Genomic DNA, 13808 nt, shown 5'->3' with positions numbered 1-13808 from the left:
GTGAGACTTTTCCAGTCTTGACTCTTGTCTAGGAATGGTTCCTAGAAAGATATGGATGGAGGCACCATCGTAGGAAGGGGAAACCCACAGTGCAGAGTTCTGACACAGCTCTAGAGACAGCCTCTCACCAGCCCTGTGCCTCATGGAGCTGTTTGTAGGGTGCAAAAACCAGTTAAGATTTCTCTTTTGGGTGGGGGTGGTAACTGGGGTTTGAACTCAGGGGGACTCAACCACTGAGCCACATCTCCAGCCCTATTTTGTATTTTATTTAGAGACAGGGTCTCACTGAATTGCTTAGGGCCTTACTAAATTGCTGTGGCTGGTTTTGAACTCGCAATCCTCCTGCCTCAGCCTCCGGAGACACTGGGGTTACAAGTGTGCACCACTATGCCCAGCCTGGATAAGATTTCTATGTTTGAACAATGAGAGTTGCCAGTGAATGGAGATTGTAGAATATCTTTTTTAGATTTTACTTGATTGATGTGTGTGTGTGTGTGTGTGTGTGTGTGTGTGTATGTGACTGGAGAATCAATGGGACTTTCATGACATTCCCAATTTATTCATTCAGTTGTTTGATCTATGACATATGGTGCAACATGATGCTGTCATTTTCTTTGGAGTTTCCAAATTAATTCCTTTGTAGGGTATGATTTACTTCCAAGTAAAAGTGCCTGAAACAGTGGACTCTAGATACTACGCAACTTGGGGCAGGGTGAGGTTTACCTATTCTGTGTGTGTCGGGGAGCAATGTGTATGCATGCATGCATCTATATGGTACTCTATACTGTTTCCCACATCTCTTCAATTTCAGGTAGTGTAATCCTCAGAAGCAAAGATCAGGATTTTCCCTCTGTCACTACCACTGTCACCAGTGTGTTACCGTGAGTGGACCGTTTCTTTGGGTCTCAGAAAAGAAGGCTATAGACTATACATCCTCCGACTCACACCTTATCTAGCTGAGCCTTCCACAGACCATGACTTCAGATTCTCCAGGACTCCTGGGGCAATCGCCTGTTTGGCAAAACAGTCAAGAAGCGGAGAAACAAGGTGATGGAGAGGGGACCATTCTAATGGGGTAAAGAAGTCACGTGGGGTATGGAGGTAGGATCTGTCCTTTGCTGTCTAAGTGTCATCATCACCATCAAGAGAGAGGACAAAGACCAGAGAAACTGACTTGGTCTCTCTCCTCCCTCACTCATCTTAGTTCCTCCAGGAAAGAGGGCAAGAAATGTCTCTCATTCCCTGTGTAGTTCACCCTTAGAAGGCACCACACTAAGGATTGTTCATGTTGAAGAACGAAATACATTCCTACGTTTTTCATTCATTATATCTTCATATATTACATATGTAGATATAAATGAGTTCCCCAATCTTTAAAACTGTGTATGTTCCCCAAAACTTGGAATACTGAAAGGTACATAACTGGGTGATAACCTAACATTTCACTTTTATTTTGAACATCTAAGTTTATAGACATGACCTTTTTAGACCCTGCCTTTAATTAGTCACACATTGGTAGAACATAACAAATCTCAGATGACCTTAAAAAAATTTTTTTTTCCCCTCTAATGCTTTATCTTTCTGTGTCTAATTGAGATTTGGACTTTCTACCTTAATGTAGTGTAACTACTAGATGAAGTGTACTGCTCTTCCTAGGAAGTGGGCAGGCAGCTTCTTTATTTTCCGTTTCTCTAATCGTTCTCTATTCTTTTCTAACCCATTGTCTCCCCATGCAGTCCTCTAGGGTAAAGGACCTTTTCAAAAGCTGTAGGACGACTGTTTGTCTTAAGCATTGGACCAAATGTACTCAGAAAGATTTCTGTGACCTTGTCTCTCCGTCAGTAGAATCAGTTTCTCTCAATTCAGTCCTTTGATCAGATGCTGCAGGCACTTTCTGCTAGCTTCTTGCCTGGAGACTTTTTGAGTATGGCTCTCATCAGATCCTGTATCCTCCACCAACTCTAGAGGGATCCCAGCCAAACTCCTCAAATGGTTCTCTTGAAATGTCTTTCACTTGGCAGGAAGTAAAGGAGGGAGTAACCCCCAACTTCTCCATTAGTGAAGTAGGGAGAAGTGGAGAGGAGAATGCATAGAATTCGAACTTATCCCTCCAAAGAAGTTCTTCCTCTCCTTTCTTCTTGAACCTCAAGTCTTTTACCCTCTTGAAGAGGTTGTTGGGCTAAGATTGCAAAATCAGTTTCCGCCCTTCTCCTTTGTAAGTGCTGTACAGCAGGCCTGACACCTTGATAGAGACATGTACTTTATTATCTGCTCTGCACTTCTGCAATCTCCTTAAGGATGGAGCCTTTTGTTATGCATATTTTGCTCCTTTTAATTCCTAACACAATGCCTCATATAGTAGGTGCTCAATATAAGTGTGATAAATGAATAAGTGAACGAGGGTAAGCCTCCTCACCACCTGCCTGCCCACATGAAGGAGAATGGCTAGTTCCTATTAAACTGTGTGCACTTTCAAGTTACCCTCCTGCATTCTGCTTCTCATGTAAGTACTGTTATTAAACTTGTAAATACTTAACAGAAGGCTGTTTTTTTTGGCAGTGAAAGAACTCCTTTTGTCTTCTGTCCCGTGAATATCCTAACCACTTTGTCACTTTGATCTAGGGGGCATTTCATCCTCAGAAATGCAAAGGAGTTGGCCACAGCACAAAATGTGGTCTATTTCCTCTTGCCGTAAAAATCCATTGCTCTTGAGCCTTTGCCCGCCCCCTTTCATGGTAATGTGTAAGCCACTAAATTGCAGTTACTGGCTGTGGCCATGGCCATCAAAAAAAATCGTGAATGCCATGTAGATGGGAGGCTTGCTCCACTAAAAAAAGTCCACAATGGCTTTACTGTAACTGGGTTAACTAGAACTTGGCAAACAGCTAGCCAAGGAGGGCGATACCAAGTCCCCTCCCCCCTTCCAGGATGCTGGCCTGATCTTCTTGTATTTGTGCAACTGGCCCATCCAGAGACCCAGTAAAGCTGGGGAGGGCCCCGGTGAGGGCAGCTCTCTCTGGGTCAGGTTGTCCTGTTGCAGCTCCCTTTTTACACAACTTCTCTTCCTGCAGTGTGAAGTAGGTTAGAGGATAGCTTGTTTTCTTTTGCTATTTGAAATACAGCATTTGGGGTCATGCTCTGAATAATTTGTGCTTGTTAGAAATGACTGTCGTCCTCTTGAAGCAATAACAAAGAACTACATTTAAATTAAATTCAGCCAAGCAAGAGCCTCTCCGCAAAATCAATAGAGCCAGGCATTTTTTGAAAGAGAGATTTTGATTTAAAAAAAAAATCCGTAATACTTCAGGGTATAAATCAGCCAAGGTATATCTCAGAACGGAAAAGGAACTGAGCCATTCTTCATAATGCTTTGAAAAGTATTTGTTAATATTTGGGATGGGAGCAAAAAGATAAGATAAAATATTAGATGCAATCATCTTTAATATCCCTTGTTTTTAATATTTGGAAAGCTTTATTCTTCCTCAGTTTCCTAGTGTAAAATTCCAAGTATTGATGTTTTTGAAATATAACTTCGTTTATTTTTTAAATCTATATGTCCTCAAGAGAACAAAGCCATGTCAAACACAAGTTTTCAAAGTTAATTTGCACAAATGTACTTCCATGTACATGCACTATGGTCTTCTTATCCAATGCGGCATTTAACAGTTGCAACTGGTAATAAGGTGCTTCAAGTGCCAAGTAGAGCACTTAATTCAATAAAAAGTTATATATCTGCTTTAAAATATTTTTATAGTGAGAATTAAATCCAACACCAGTACTCAAAGATTCCAATCTTTAATGCATGAAAGGAGTCACACTTTCTAGTTCTTTTAGACCAAAACCCTCCATTCTTTTCCCATTCTAGATGTGTAAATAATCCTCAGCTGCTGAACTTTTGTCTTTTAAAGTCAAATAAGGAAAGTTTCATCAGTTTTTTAAATAATTTGCCTTGTGGTTGCTCTGCTTCAATTAAGGACTAATCCTATCTAATAAACCTAGTGAACAGATTAATTATTAATACACACTGAAAAATTAAACTCCTCATATTCATTTACCTTGTCTATACGATAGAAATTATCATCGTGGCAGATACATGTACTTCACTACAGTTTCTGTTTTCAAAACAGGTAGGAGGTTTGTAAGTTTAATTAGTTTGATTACAAAGTCTACCTGGTTTCACTTCACCTAGAGTGGGATGTTTCCTTTGTGCTCGCTATTCTTGCAGGATTCTTTTGGGGTTTCTTTATGAATGATTTTACAAAAGCCAATACACACCCCTTAACTATTCACTTTGTGATCATAAGGACCTGTGTCTTACTTCCTATCAGTATTTCCCTCTTTGCCCCTCGTGCTCTCCCTGAACCACACTTTTCCAGCTAGTTTGCCCTTGAGGATTGTTGCTGTAAGTCAAGGGCCTTTTTTCTAGTACCGTGTACATTACTTCTTCAGGCTCTGAAGCTTGACAGGATATGACACATGCTGTTAACTGTTTCATCTCAGCTCAAACATCAGATTGTTCCTGAACTATTTCTCTCGGCTAAGCCTAATCACTTTATAACTTCACCTCTGGGGCTCCCTTCTGACCTTATAAAGTGTCTATTTTGAATACTTTCCAAACCTTAGTATTGTTAGATTCGGCCAGCTTTAATTTCTGAACCATAGCTACCCAAAATAGAGCCTTTCTGAACCCATCCCCAGAAATTCTGATTGGCTCAGTCAGCACTTGGGAGCCACTTCACAAGTGGGGTTCTTAAGTGGTCACAATTTGATAAACTCTGGTTCAGGTTATGGACTCGTTTCTGTCTGCCTTTCTGTGGCAAGGCCACGTTTGTTCCCTCCGCCTGGGTCAAGGGACACTCATTGCTGCTTCAGCAAAACTATGAAAGAGCAGGGGAGAGTGGATATGGGAGAGGAATTGAAAGACAAATGCTTTTTTTTTCTGACAAACATTTGGATCTTGGAGAACTTTCCCATTGTACCATCTCTCAGAAGGCGACTAAGTCGTTCCTTTTTATTAAAACAACAATTAATGATGAAATAGGCTGATTAGCTCAATCTAGAGTCACAGTTAAACCAGTCCCATCCCCCATTCTTTTAATATTCTATCCAGAGTGACATTAGGATGATAAGAGAGGATGTGATCTATGGACCTGTGTGTGTGTGTGTGTGCCATTTGCTGCCAAAATACCTCAACCCTGACCTCAAAGAACCCATCTCTGGTTCATGAGGCCACTGCTCCTGAATTATTACTCTTATATTTGTTCTTAGGTTCCTAAACTTAGGAATCATTTCTCTTTTGAACAAAGTAAAATTTGTTGACTATACTACCATATTTTGCATGCTTTAATGTTTAAATTTAACCCAATGAAATGATTAAAATATAATCATTCCTCTTATGTCACAATAGTAGAATGTTCTAACAACCATTTGTGTATATAGTGCCAAATTTATAGGGCAGATTGTTAAGAACTTTAAAAAAGGCCAGTGAATCAGTGATGCCATGTCCTGGGGAATCTTGAATTTAAAATGGTGACCCCATCTGGGATTCTGTCTGTGCTTATAAGTATGGGCTGCCTTCAAGAGGGAAGTTATGAGCTCAGGAAATAATCTTACAATCATACTGGGAGGGCTAGGTAGCAGGAGAATGTACTTCATTCAAATGTCAAAAACCCTTGACTTTTCCATTTGGGTTGACAGATGGAAGGGGTTGAGGGGTGGTATTTTAAACTATTTAAACATATAGGAAAGATGTTCAGCCAAGCAGGGGAGCTTGGTATTTGTAGAACATGAAGGCAATTCAACTGCCAGTCACTGTCAAAATGGTCAGCAAGGCAGAATCTTGCCAATAGCAATGGGGAGCCAGTAGAATAATGGGGAGGTAGTTAGCATGACTCCAGCCCTTGGAAGGGTTAGAACAATGGGGAAAAAAAGGATCTCATATTTAAAACGTTGCCTGGAAGATATGAGAGTGTGATTGTATCACAAAAAGTCAAGCTAGTTATACGGGTACAAGATGTGAATTTGGTGAAAGAAAAGGTCATGGATAAAATATGGGATATAAGGTCACAGAAGGACTAACTGGAAGGCTAAATTAGTGTTGAGTTTATGAGCCACTGAAGTAAAATTCTTTATAGTCCCCTAAAGATAGATTAGTCCTCGTCTCTGGACTTAAAAATCTTCCATGACTTTCCATTGCAAACTCAGTAACATGGCGGCTAATGCCCTCTGTGATCTGGCCCTAACAGTTTGACCTCAGCCCATTTCTCTTTCATCAGCTACAATGATTTATTTTTACTTTTTTTCTCTTCCTTAAACATGCTGAGAGCACTTGAGAACCAAGCCCTTTGCATTTTCAAGTCCCTCTAACTTCCTCAGGTCTTTAATTGACTTTATCCTTCTTGACATTCAAATATTGGCTTAAATAACTTTGTCAAAGTGGGCTTTGGCCACCCATTCTAAAGATGTACTTCTTTCCCAGTTATTTTCCACCTTATCATCTTTATATTTCCCATGTAGCACATACACTTCTCACACATTTAATAGATGTTTACCTTTATCTTATTTGTTTATTGTCTATTTTGTTCTTTTGAACGTAAATTCCTTGAGTATAGGTGACGTTTTTTGTTGTTGTTGAATGCTATCTCCCTGTGGGACCAACAATGCATAGCACTTGGTAGGTATCCAATAAAATTTGTTGAGTGATTGACTGAAAGTCTTCCAAACTTTAGGTGAGAAGAACTAGCGAGAAGTTATGTGTGGGGTTAGAAAAAAGGAATAAGGTTGAAGAAATCAGCTTGTGTTAAGTTTTCATTGCTGCAACCAAAATTCTTGACAAGAACAACTTAAAGGAAGAATAGTTTTGGGAGTTCAGTCCATGGTCAGCCAACCTTGCTCTGGGTCCAACGTGAGGCAGAACATCGTGGCAGGAAGGTATGGAGTAACAGGGCTGCTCTGTTCATGGTATCCAGGAAGCAGAGACAAAGAGGGGAAGGGCCTTCAGGGACGATGACCCTTCCATGGCATAACCACAGTGACCCACTTCCTCCAGTTACAATTCCAACTTTCTAGTTGGTCCATTCAAAACTAGGATGAACTGATTAGATTATAGCTCTCATGATCCAATCATTTTATCTCATATCACTGCCACATTGTCTCCTGAGCTTTGCGGGGGGACACCTCATATTTAAGCCATAACATGGCTCATTTACATTTTTAGCAATTCAGAATTATTAGCTATAAAATACATGTGGTACTACTGATCAATTTTGCAGGATTACACAGCATAACCATTAATTTTAAAATAAGTCCTTTGTGCAGAGCGGGGTAGCACACACTTGAAATGTCAGCTACAAAGGAGGCTGAGATTAGAGTATTGCAAATTTGAGGCCAGCCTGGACAACTTAGCAAGACCCTTTCCCAAAATAATATTGAAAAAAATGCTGAAGTGTATGTATGGTGTGAGTGAGGTCCTAAGTTCCAAAAAAAATGTACTTCATAAATTAAAAATTCATTAGTTGAGATTTGATAGTCCAAAAAAGTGATATTGGAGGAGATGATATTAAAGTTCAAAGCATCACCCAGAAAATGTATAACTGATAATCAAAAAGAAATTTAGGATTAGTTCAAGGGTGTGCTGTGTTATGGTTTGGATCGGAAGCGTCTCCCATAGGCTTATGTGTTGAAGGCTTAGTCTCCAGTGCAGCAATATTCTAAGGTGGGGCTTTTGGGAAGTGATTGGATCATGATGGTTCTAACCTCATCATTAGATTAATCCACTGATTTACTTCTCGATGGTATTATTGGGAGACAGCAGAAACTGTAGGAGGTGAGGCCTCATTGGAGGAAGTGGGTATGCCCTGAAATAAATATATATATATAAAATATTTATAATTTATATTTTGTCCCTGCCTCCTTCCTTGTTTTATCTCTGCTTCCTGGCACCAAGAGGGCAGAAGCTCTGCTCCACCACACCCTTTTGGCCACTCACCACAGGCCCACAGCAATGGAGCCAGCCAACCACAAACTGAAACCCTGAAACCTATAAAACTGGTCCAAGAATAAATCTTTCTTCTTTAAGTTGATTTTCTCAGGTATTTCTTCACAGCAATGACAAGTTGACTAACATATGCTGGTTTAATGTTCATTTCACTCTTGAGCACAAAATGATACATAACAGAAAATATCCACCTACACTTTTGTAGAATTTATACATTACCCCTTTGGCTTTCTTGGAGGGAAAAAAGGGCCAAAATTTTTGATTCAGTGGAGACCAGTGTTGCTATTTGTCTAGGGATCATTAGAAGTTAAAAAGAAAAGAAGAAAAAAAAATCAAAATTTTAATATCCCTTAGTTTGGTGATTGTAATTTTGTTCCTCCCCCCAAAAGGTTTCTATAATCATCACTATAGAGGTTTTCAACACAGTCTAGGTACTTCGGATTTCATAAATGAAGGATTGCTATTGCCAGATTTTATCTTTTGTATATTACTAGAACTTTTAAAATTGATTTTTAATTAAATTAAAATGTGCTACAATGTTTCTGAGCTCTGGTATTATTTTGATTTAAAAAAAAAAAGCAAGAAAGGATATGACAGTTTCCCTTCTCTCTCTCCCCTCACAGTTATTTTGATTTCCTCTATAGTCATGAATGCTTCATGAAAATTTTACTATATTATGAACGCACCCAGAGTATTACATAAAGCCTTACAGCCAATGCTGGCTGGTTTGTTCAAAGAAAAGTTGGCATCAGCATGATTCCACCTGAGAACATCTAGTTCCTTTCATTCTTGCTGTTCTTTGTGCTTACCAAGGGTGATTCATACACCTAAGCCTATGTGGATTTAATTCCTCATAATCTGATAGATGCCTTCCCAAACATCAGGCTAGGGATCAGTGCTGATCCATTACCATGAGAAAAAGATATAAGGGCAAGGAAATGAATTTTGTCTGATGATAATTTTTCCCCCAAATTGAGAAATCTCCTTTACCAGAAGATGGCATGACTGCTATTATTTTATGCCAACCATCCTTTTTATTTCTGTTTCCACAATTTTTCATTGGTGCATTATACTCGCATATAATGATGGGATTTGTTTTTACATATTTGTACATGTAAACATAACTGGGCCAGTATCACTCTCCAACAGCACATCCCCCCTCCTTCTCCTTTTCCCACACTCTCGTCCCTTCTACTGATCTCCCTTGGATTTTCATGAGATCTCCCTTCCTGACCTTTCTTTTCCTTCCTAGCTTCCATATATGAGAGAAAACACACAACTCTTGACCTTCTGAATTTGTTTTATTTCACTTAACATAAAGATCTCTAGTTACATCCATTTTCCTGCAAATGACATGATTTCATTTTTCTTTATGGCTGAATAAAACTCCATTGTGTATGTATTGCACATTTTCTTTATCTATTCATCTGTTGATGGACATCTGGGCTGGTTTCACAGTTTGACTACTGTGAATTGTGCTGCTATAAACATGGGTATGTGGTGTATCACTATAATATGAGGACTTTAATTCTTTAGGATGAATGAGGAGTGGGATAGCTGGGTCATATGGTGATTCCATGCCTAGTCTTTTGAGGAAACTTCATACTCATTTCTACAGTAGTTATACTAATTTACAATCCCTCTAACAGGGTAAAAGTTTTCCTTTTCTCTACATCCTCTCCAGCATTTATTATTTGTATTTTTGATGACTACCATTCTAACTGGTGTGAGATAAAGTCTTAGTATAGTTTTGATTTGCATTTACTGAATTGCTAATGGTGGTGGTCATTTTTTATGTATTTGTTCACCATTTGCATTTCTTTTGAGAAGTATGTGTTTAATTGATTTTCTCATTTATTAACTGGGTTATTTGATTTTTTGGTGTTAAGTTTTTAAACTTATTTATGTATTCTAGATATTAATCTTTTGTCAGAGAGTAGCTAGCAAACATTTTCTCCCCTTCTGTAGATTCTCTTTCACATTCTTAATTGTTTCTTTTGCTGTGCAGAAGCTTTTAAATTTGAAGCCATTCCATTTATTAACTCTTGGCCTTATTTCCTAAGAGTCTTATTGAGAAATTTATTGCCTGTGCCTATATCTTGGAGTCTTGGCCATACATTTTCCTCTAGGAATTGCATAGTATCTGGTACTTCCAAGGTCTTTTGAGTTGATTTTTGTGAAGGACAAGAGATAAGGGTCTGGTTTTATTTTACATATGTATAAACTGTTGTCCCAGCACCATTTGTTAAAGAGTTGTCTTTTCTCCAATGGATGTTTTGGCACCTTTGTCAAGGATCAAATGACTCTATCTGTGTGGGTTTGTTGCTGGGTCTTCAATTCTGTACCTCTGGTCTACGTGTCTGCTTTTATGGCAGAACCATGCGGTTTTTGTTATTATAGCTCTTCAGTATAATTTGAAGTCAGGGGTTGTGGTGCCTCCAGGGTTGATGCAAACCATTCTTTTATGAAGTAATGACAATAGATGACTTTAAAAATATATTTTTATGTGGAAACCCAAGATATTGACAATCCTGGGCATCATATATTAAAATTGTTTAGAACAAATTAAAAACAGAGTATAATGAACCAATATGTACTATTGGACACTACGTCCAATCCTATTTTTTCTGACTATGTCACTACCCATCCTTCCTCACCTGAATCTTTTTCTTTTTAGCAATTAAATTTATCTTTTTATCCATAAATATCTTAGAATTTAACTCTAGAAAAAAAGACATTATTTTCCTTAAATTTATTTTGAAATTTTAGTGGTTGTAAAATCTCAAGTAGAATTGAAACAAACTCCTACATTACTGGGGAGAAAATGAAATTCAAGGACAATGAAACACTTTAACCTCTTGTAAATTTTTATTCTAAGTCCAATTTTAATTCTAAGTCCATTGATTATTTATGATATCACATAAAGATAAATAAAAATATGTTACAGTGGACCCCTCCCTCAGGGAATATACAAAAATTAACTCAAAATAGATCAAAGATTCAAATGTAAGAGCTACAACTAAAAAGCCTTAGGAAAAAACAGATTTAAACATTCACTATTTTACATTAGGCAGTAATTTCTTAGATAAGAGGCCAAAAGACCAAATAATCAAAGGAGAAATAGATAAAATTGGACTTTATCAAAATTAAAAGCATTTGTGCATCAAAGTATATGATCGAGAAAGTGAAAAGATAATCCCAGAATGAGAGTGAATATTTAAAAATCGCCATATCTGATAAAGGTCTTTTTCCAGAATATATAAAGAACTATCAAGATTCAATGATAAAAAGAAAACTCAGAACAGAGGGATCGTCATGGTAGAGTACAAGCTGTCTGCATGTTTCAGCTTCTCTGTAGTTTGCAATAAGAACACTGGAGAACAGCTATGCAAGAAGATGGATGACTGAGGGAATACATTGAAGTTCAATATTAGACTGACCAAGACTCAAGAGACTCTGAGATTTTGTTTACTGGATCAGATAGTGAGAAAGAATTCATCAGATCTAACATGCGTCTGTGCTGCCAAGTTAGGATGGGCAGGAGGGGAGACACAAAGGGAGAGAAAGAGAAACATGCTTGAAAAGATTGCTTTGAAAACAGTGGTAGAAGAGAAAGTCAGACAGAATTTAGCTGATTCAGAAGTTGCATAGCAGGCTGGTGTGTGAAATGTGCTCAACTTTTCTCAACCTGTGAGTGGCAGGAAGCCATATTGAGAAGGTCATGTCTCAACTTGCACTTAGAGAAAGATGAATTTCTACATCGTCATCTTCTCTGGAGATAGCAAATATTATAATGGGGAAATGTCTTTGAAGCAAGCCATCTAATAATATATACAGTAAGATCATTATAAGCCAAAGGCTGCAGTGATCTGCAGCTGACTGGCTACAGGAGGGAGTCAAGCAGGGATATGCTCCACTGTTTCCGTGCACAGTGCTTCTTCACTGGGAGGAATCTGACTGCCAGGGTAAGGACAGTCCATCATTGTATACTCTGCTCTAACTGGAAGCTCTCTGTTGCCTGGGCCTACTGTGGACCTTTCAGGGCCATCTAAGCCATATGAGAGAAGGATGGGGTGAAGACTGTGTTAATAGCCCCTGGCACAAGATGCTTCTCTCCTGAGAACACAAAACCATCTCCCACACCAGGGAGAGACCATGGAAATACCAGAGACATTTCCTCTGTGCCTCCAGAGAACATACTGGTGCCTTGGCCCCTCTGGAGCTACCAAAGCCACATTGGTGTGTACCAAACTGGGCAGGTGAGGAATGCATAGAAAGTCTCTTGAGCCTTGAATTCTATAATGTTTTAAAACAAGATGCTGATCTAGACATGGGAAAACAATAAATATACAGTACCCACTGCAAGGCAGAGCCAATTAATTTGATTGCCACCTCTATACCCAGAGACGTTCATAGGCCACCCAAGGCTTGACCATTTCCTACACTCTCACACCTGGTGGATTCTGAAGGTTACAGGAAGAAGTCTGTCTATCTTAAAAACCTCAACAAGGAATAATTTTTGATTTTTTAATGTGAGTTTTTAATTTCTCAGGCATTGTCTTGTGTTGTTTTGATTTCCTTCATTATTTGTTATTGAATACTTTTAAGATTTTTAATTCATTAATTGGATTTCTTCTTTCTCATTTTATACTTTCTATTTTGTTTTTTTAATCTTGTCATGTTTTCCTTTTTATCTCCCCTTTTCCTTTTTATTTTTATGTTCTATATAGTTTAATATTAATTTCACATGCTTTATTGCCTTTCAACCTGTTCTGCATTATTATTATTCTACTTTTTTTCTTATTGAAGTTGAGAAGAATTTTAATTAATATTTATTATATGTTGTTATATGGCTTGCTATCAAGCTCTACTCTCGAAGTGGTGCTGGGGATTTAACATATGACTTTGAACATGTTGAATGGGTACTATGATGATGCTGTGATATACTTGCAACCTAGTGCAGCACACTAAAAAATTCTCACTACAACAATGGAGGAGATATCCATCTCAAGAGGTGCACAAATTTTAATATAGAAGCACAGAAACATGAGGAATCAATGTAACAATCAGCTCCATACGTTCATTACGTCCCAGTAACGGAATCCATATATATCAAAGTGGAGGAAATGCCAGACATAGAATTCAAAAAAGTTGAATGTTCAAATGATCAATGAATCTAAAGGAGAACTAAGAACTGAACTGAGGAAGACAATAAGGATAATAAAGAGCATTTCAATAAAGAGATAGAGATTCTGACAAAGAGACAGAAATATTGGAAATGAAAATTCAGTAGCTCAAATGGAAAATTCAGTGGAATCTCATCAATAGACTAAATAAAGCAGAAGAAAGAATATCAAGGCTCATAGACAAGCTTGATGTACTAGAATATTCAGATAGTAATCAAAAAAATGAATAAGAAACTACAAATAATATACAAGAGCTCTGGAATTACATTAAAAGACCAAATTTAAGACTCATAGGTCTTGAGAAAGGTGTGGAGATAGAGACTAATGGAATAGAAAATTATTCAGTGAAATAATAGTAGAAAATGTCCTTAATCTTGAGAATGAGATGGATATGCAGGTCTTGCATTTAGAACTCCACATATGCAGGACCTTAACGTATACTTACATGCCAAATATTCAAAACAAGGAATTTAAAAAGCCATCAAAGAGAGGAAGAAAGTCACTCATAAAGGCAAACCCAACAGGAAAACAAAAAATTTCTCAGCAGAAACTCTAAAGGCCAGGAAGGCATGGAATGATATATTTCAACTCCTAAAAGAAAATCACTGTCAACCTAGATTACTATA

At 38.0% G+C, this 13808-nt stretch overlaps 1 protein-coding gene across 10 annotated transcripts in view; it reads left to right on the top strand.

The window, feature by feature from the left end:
* The window catches only part of DIO2 (iodothyronine deiodinase 2), a 231957-nt gene that overhangs the window by 53582 nt on the left and 164567 nt on the right, over positions 1-13808 (top strand). The gene's annotated exons all lie outside the window — the stretch shown is intronic.

Source organism: Spermophilus citellus, assembly GCF_964194105.1.
Source record: "Spermophilus citellus genome assembly, chromosome: 4".
NCBI lineage: Eukaryota > Metazoa > Chordata > Mammalia > Rodentia > Sciuridae > Spermophilus > Spermophilus citellus.
This window is presented reverse-complemented; position numbering and strand designations above follow the sequence as displayed.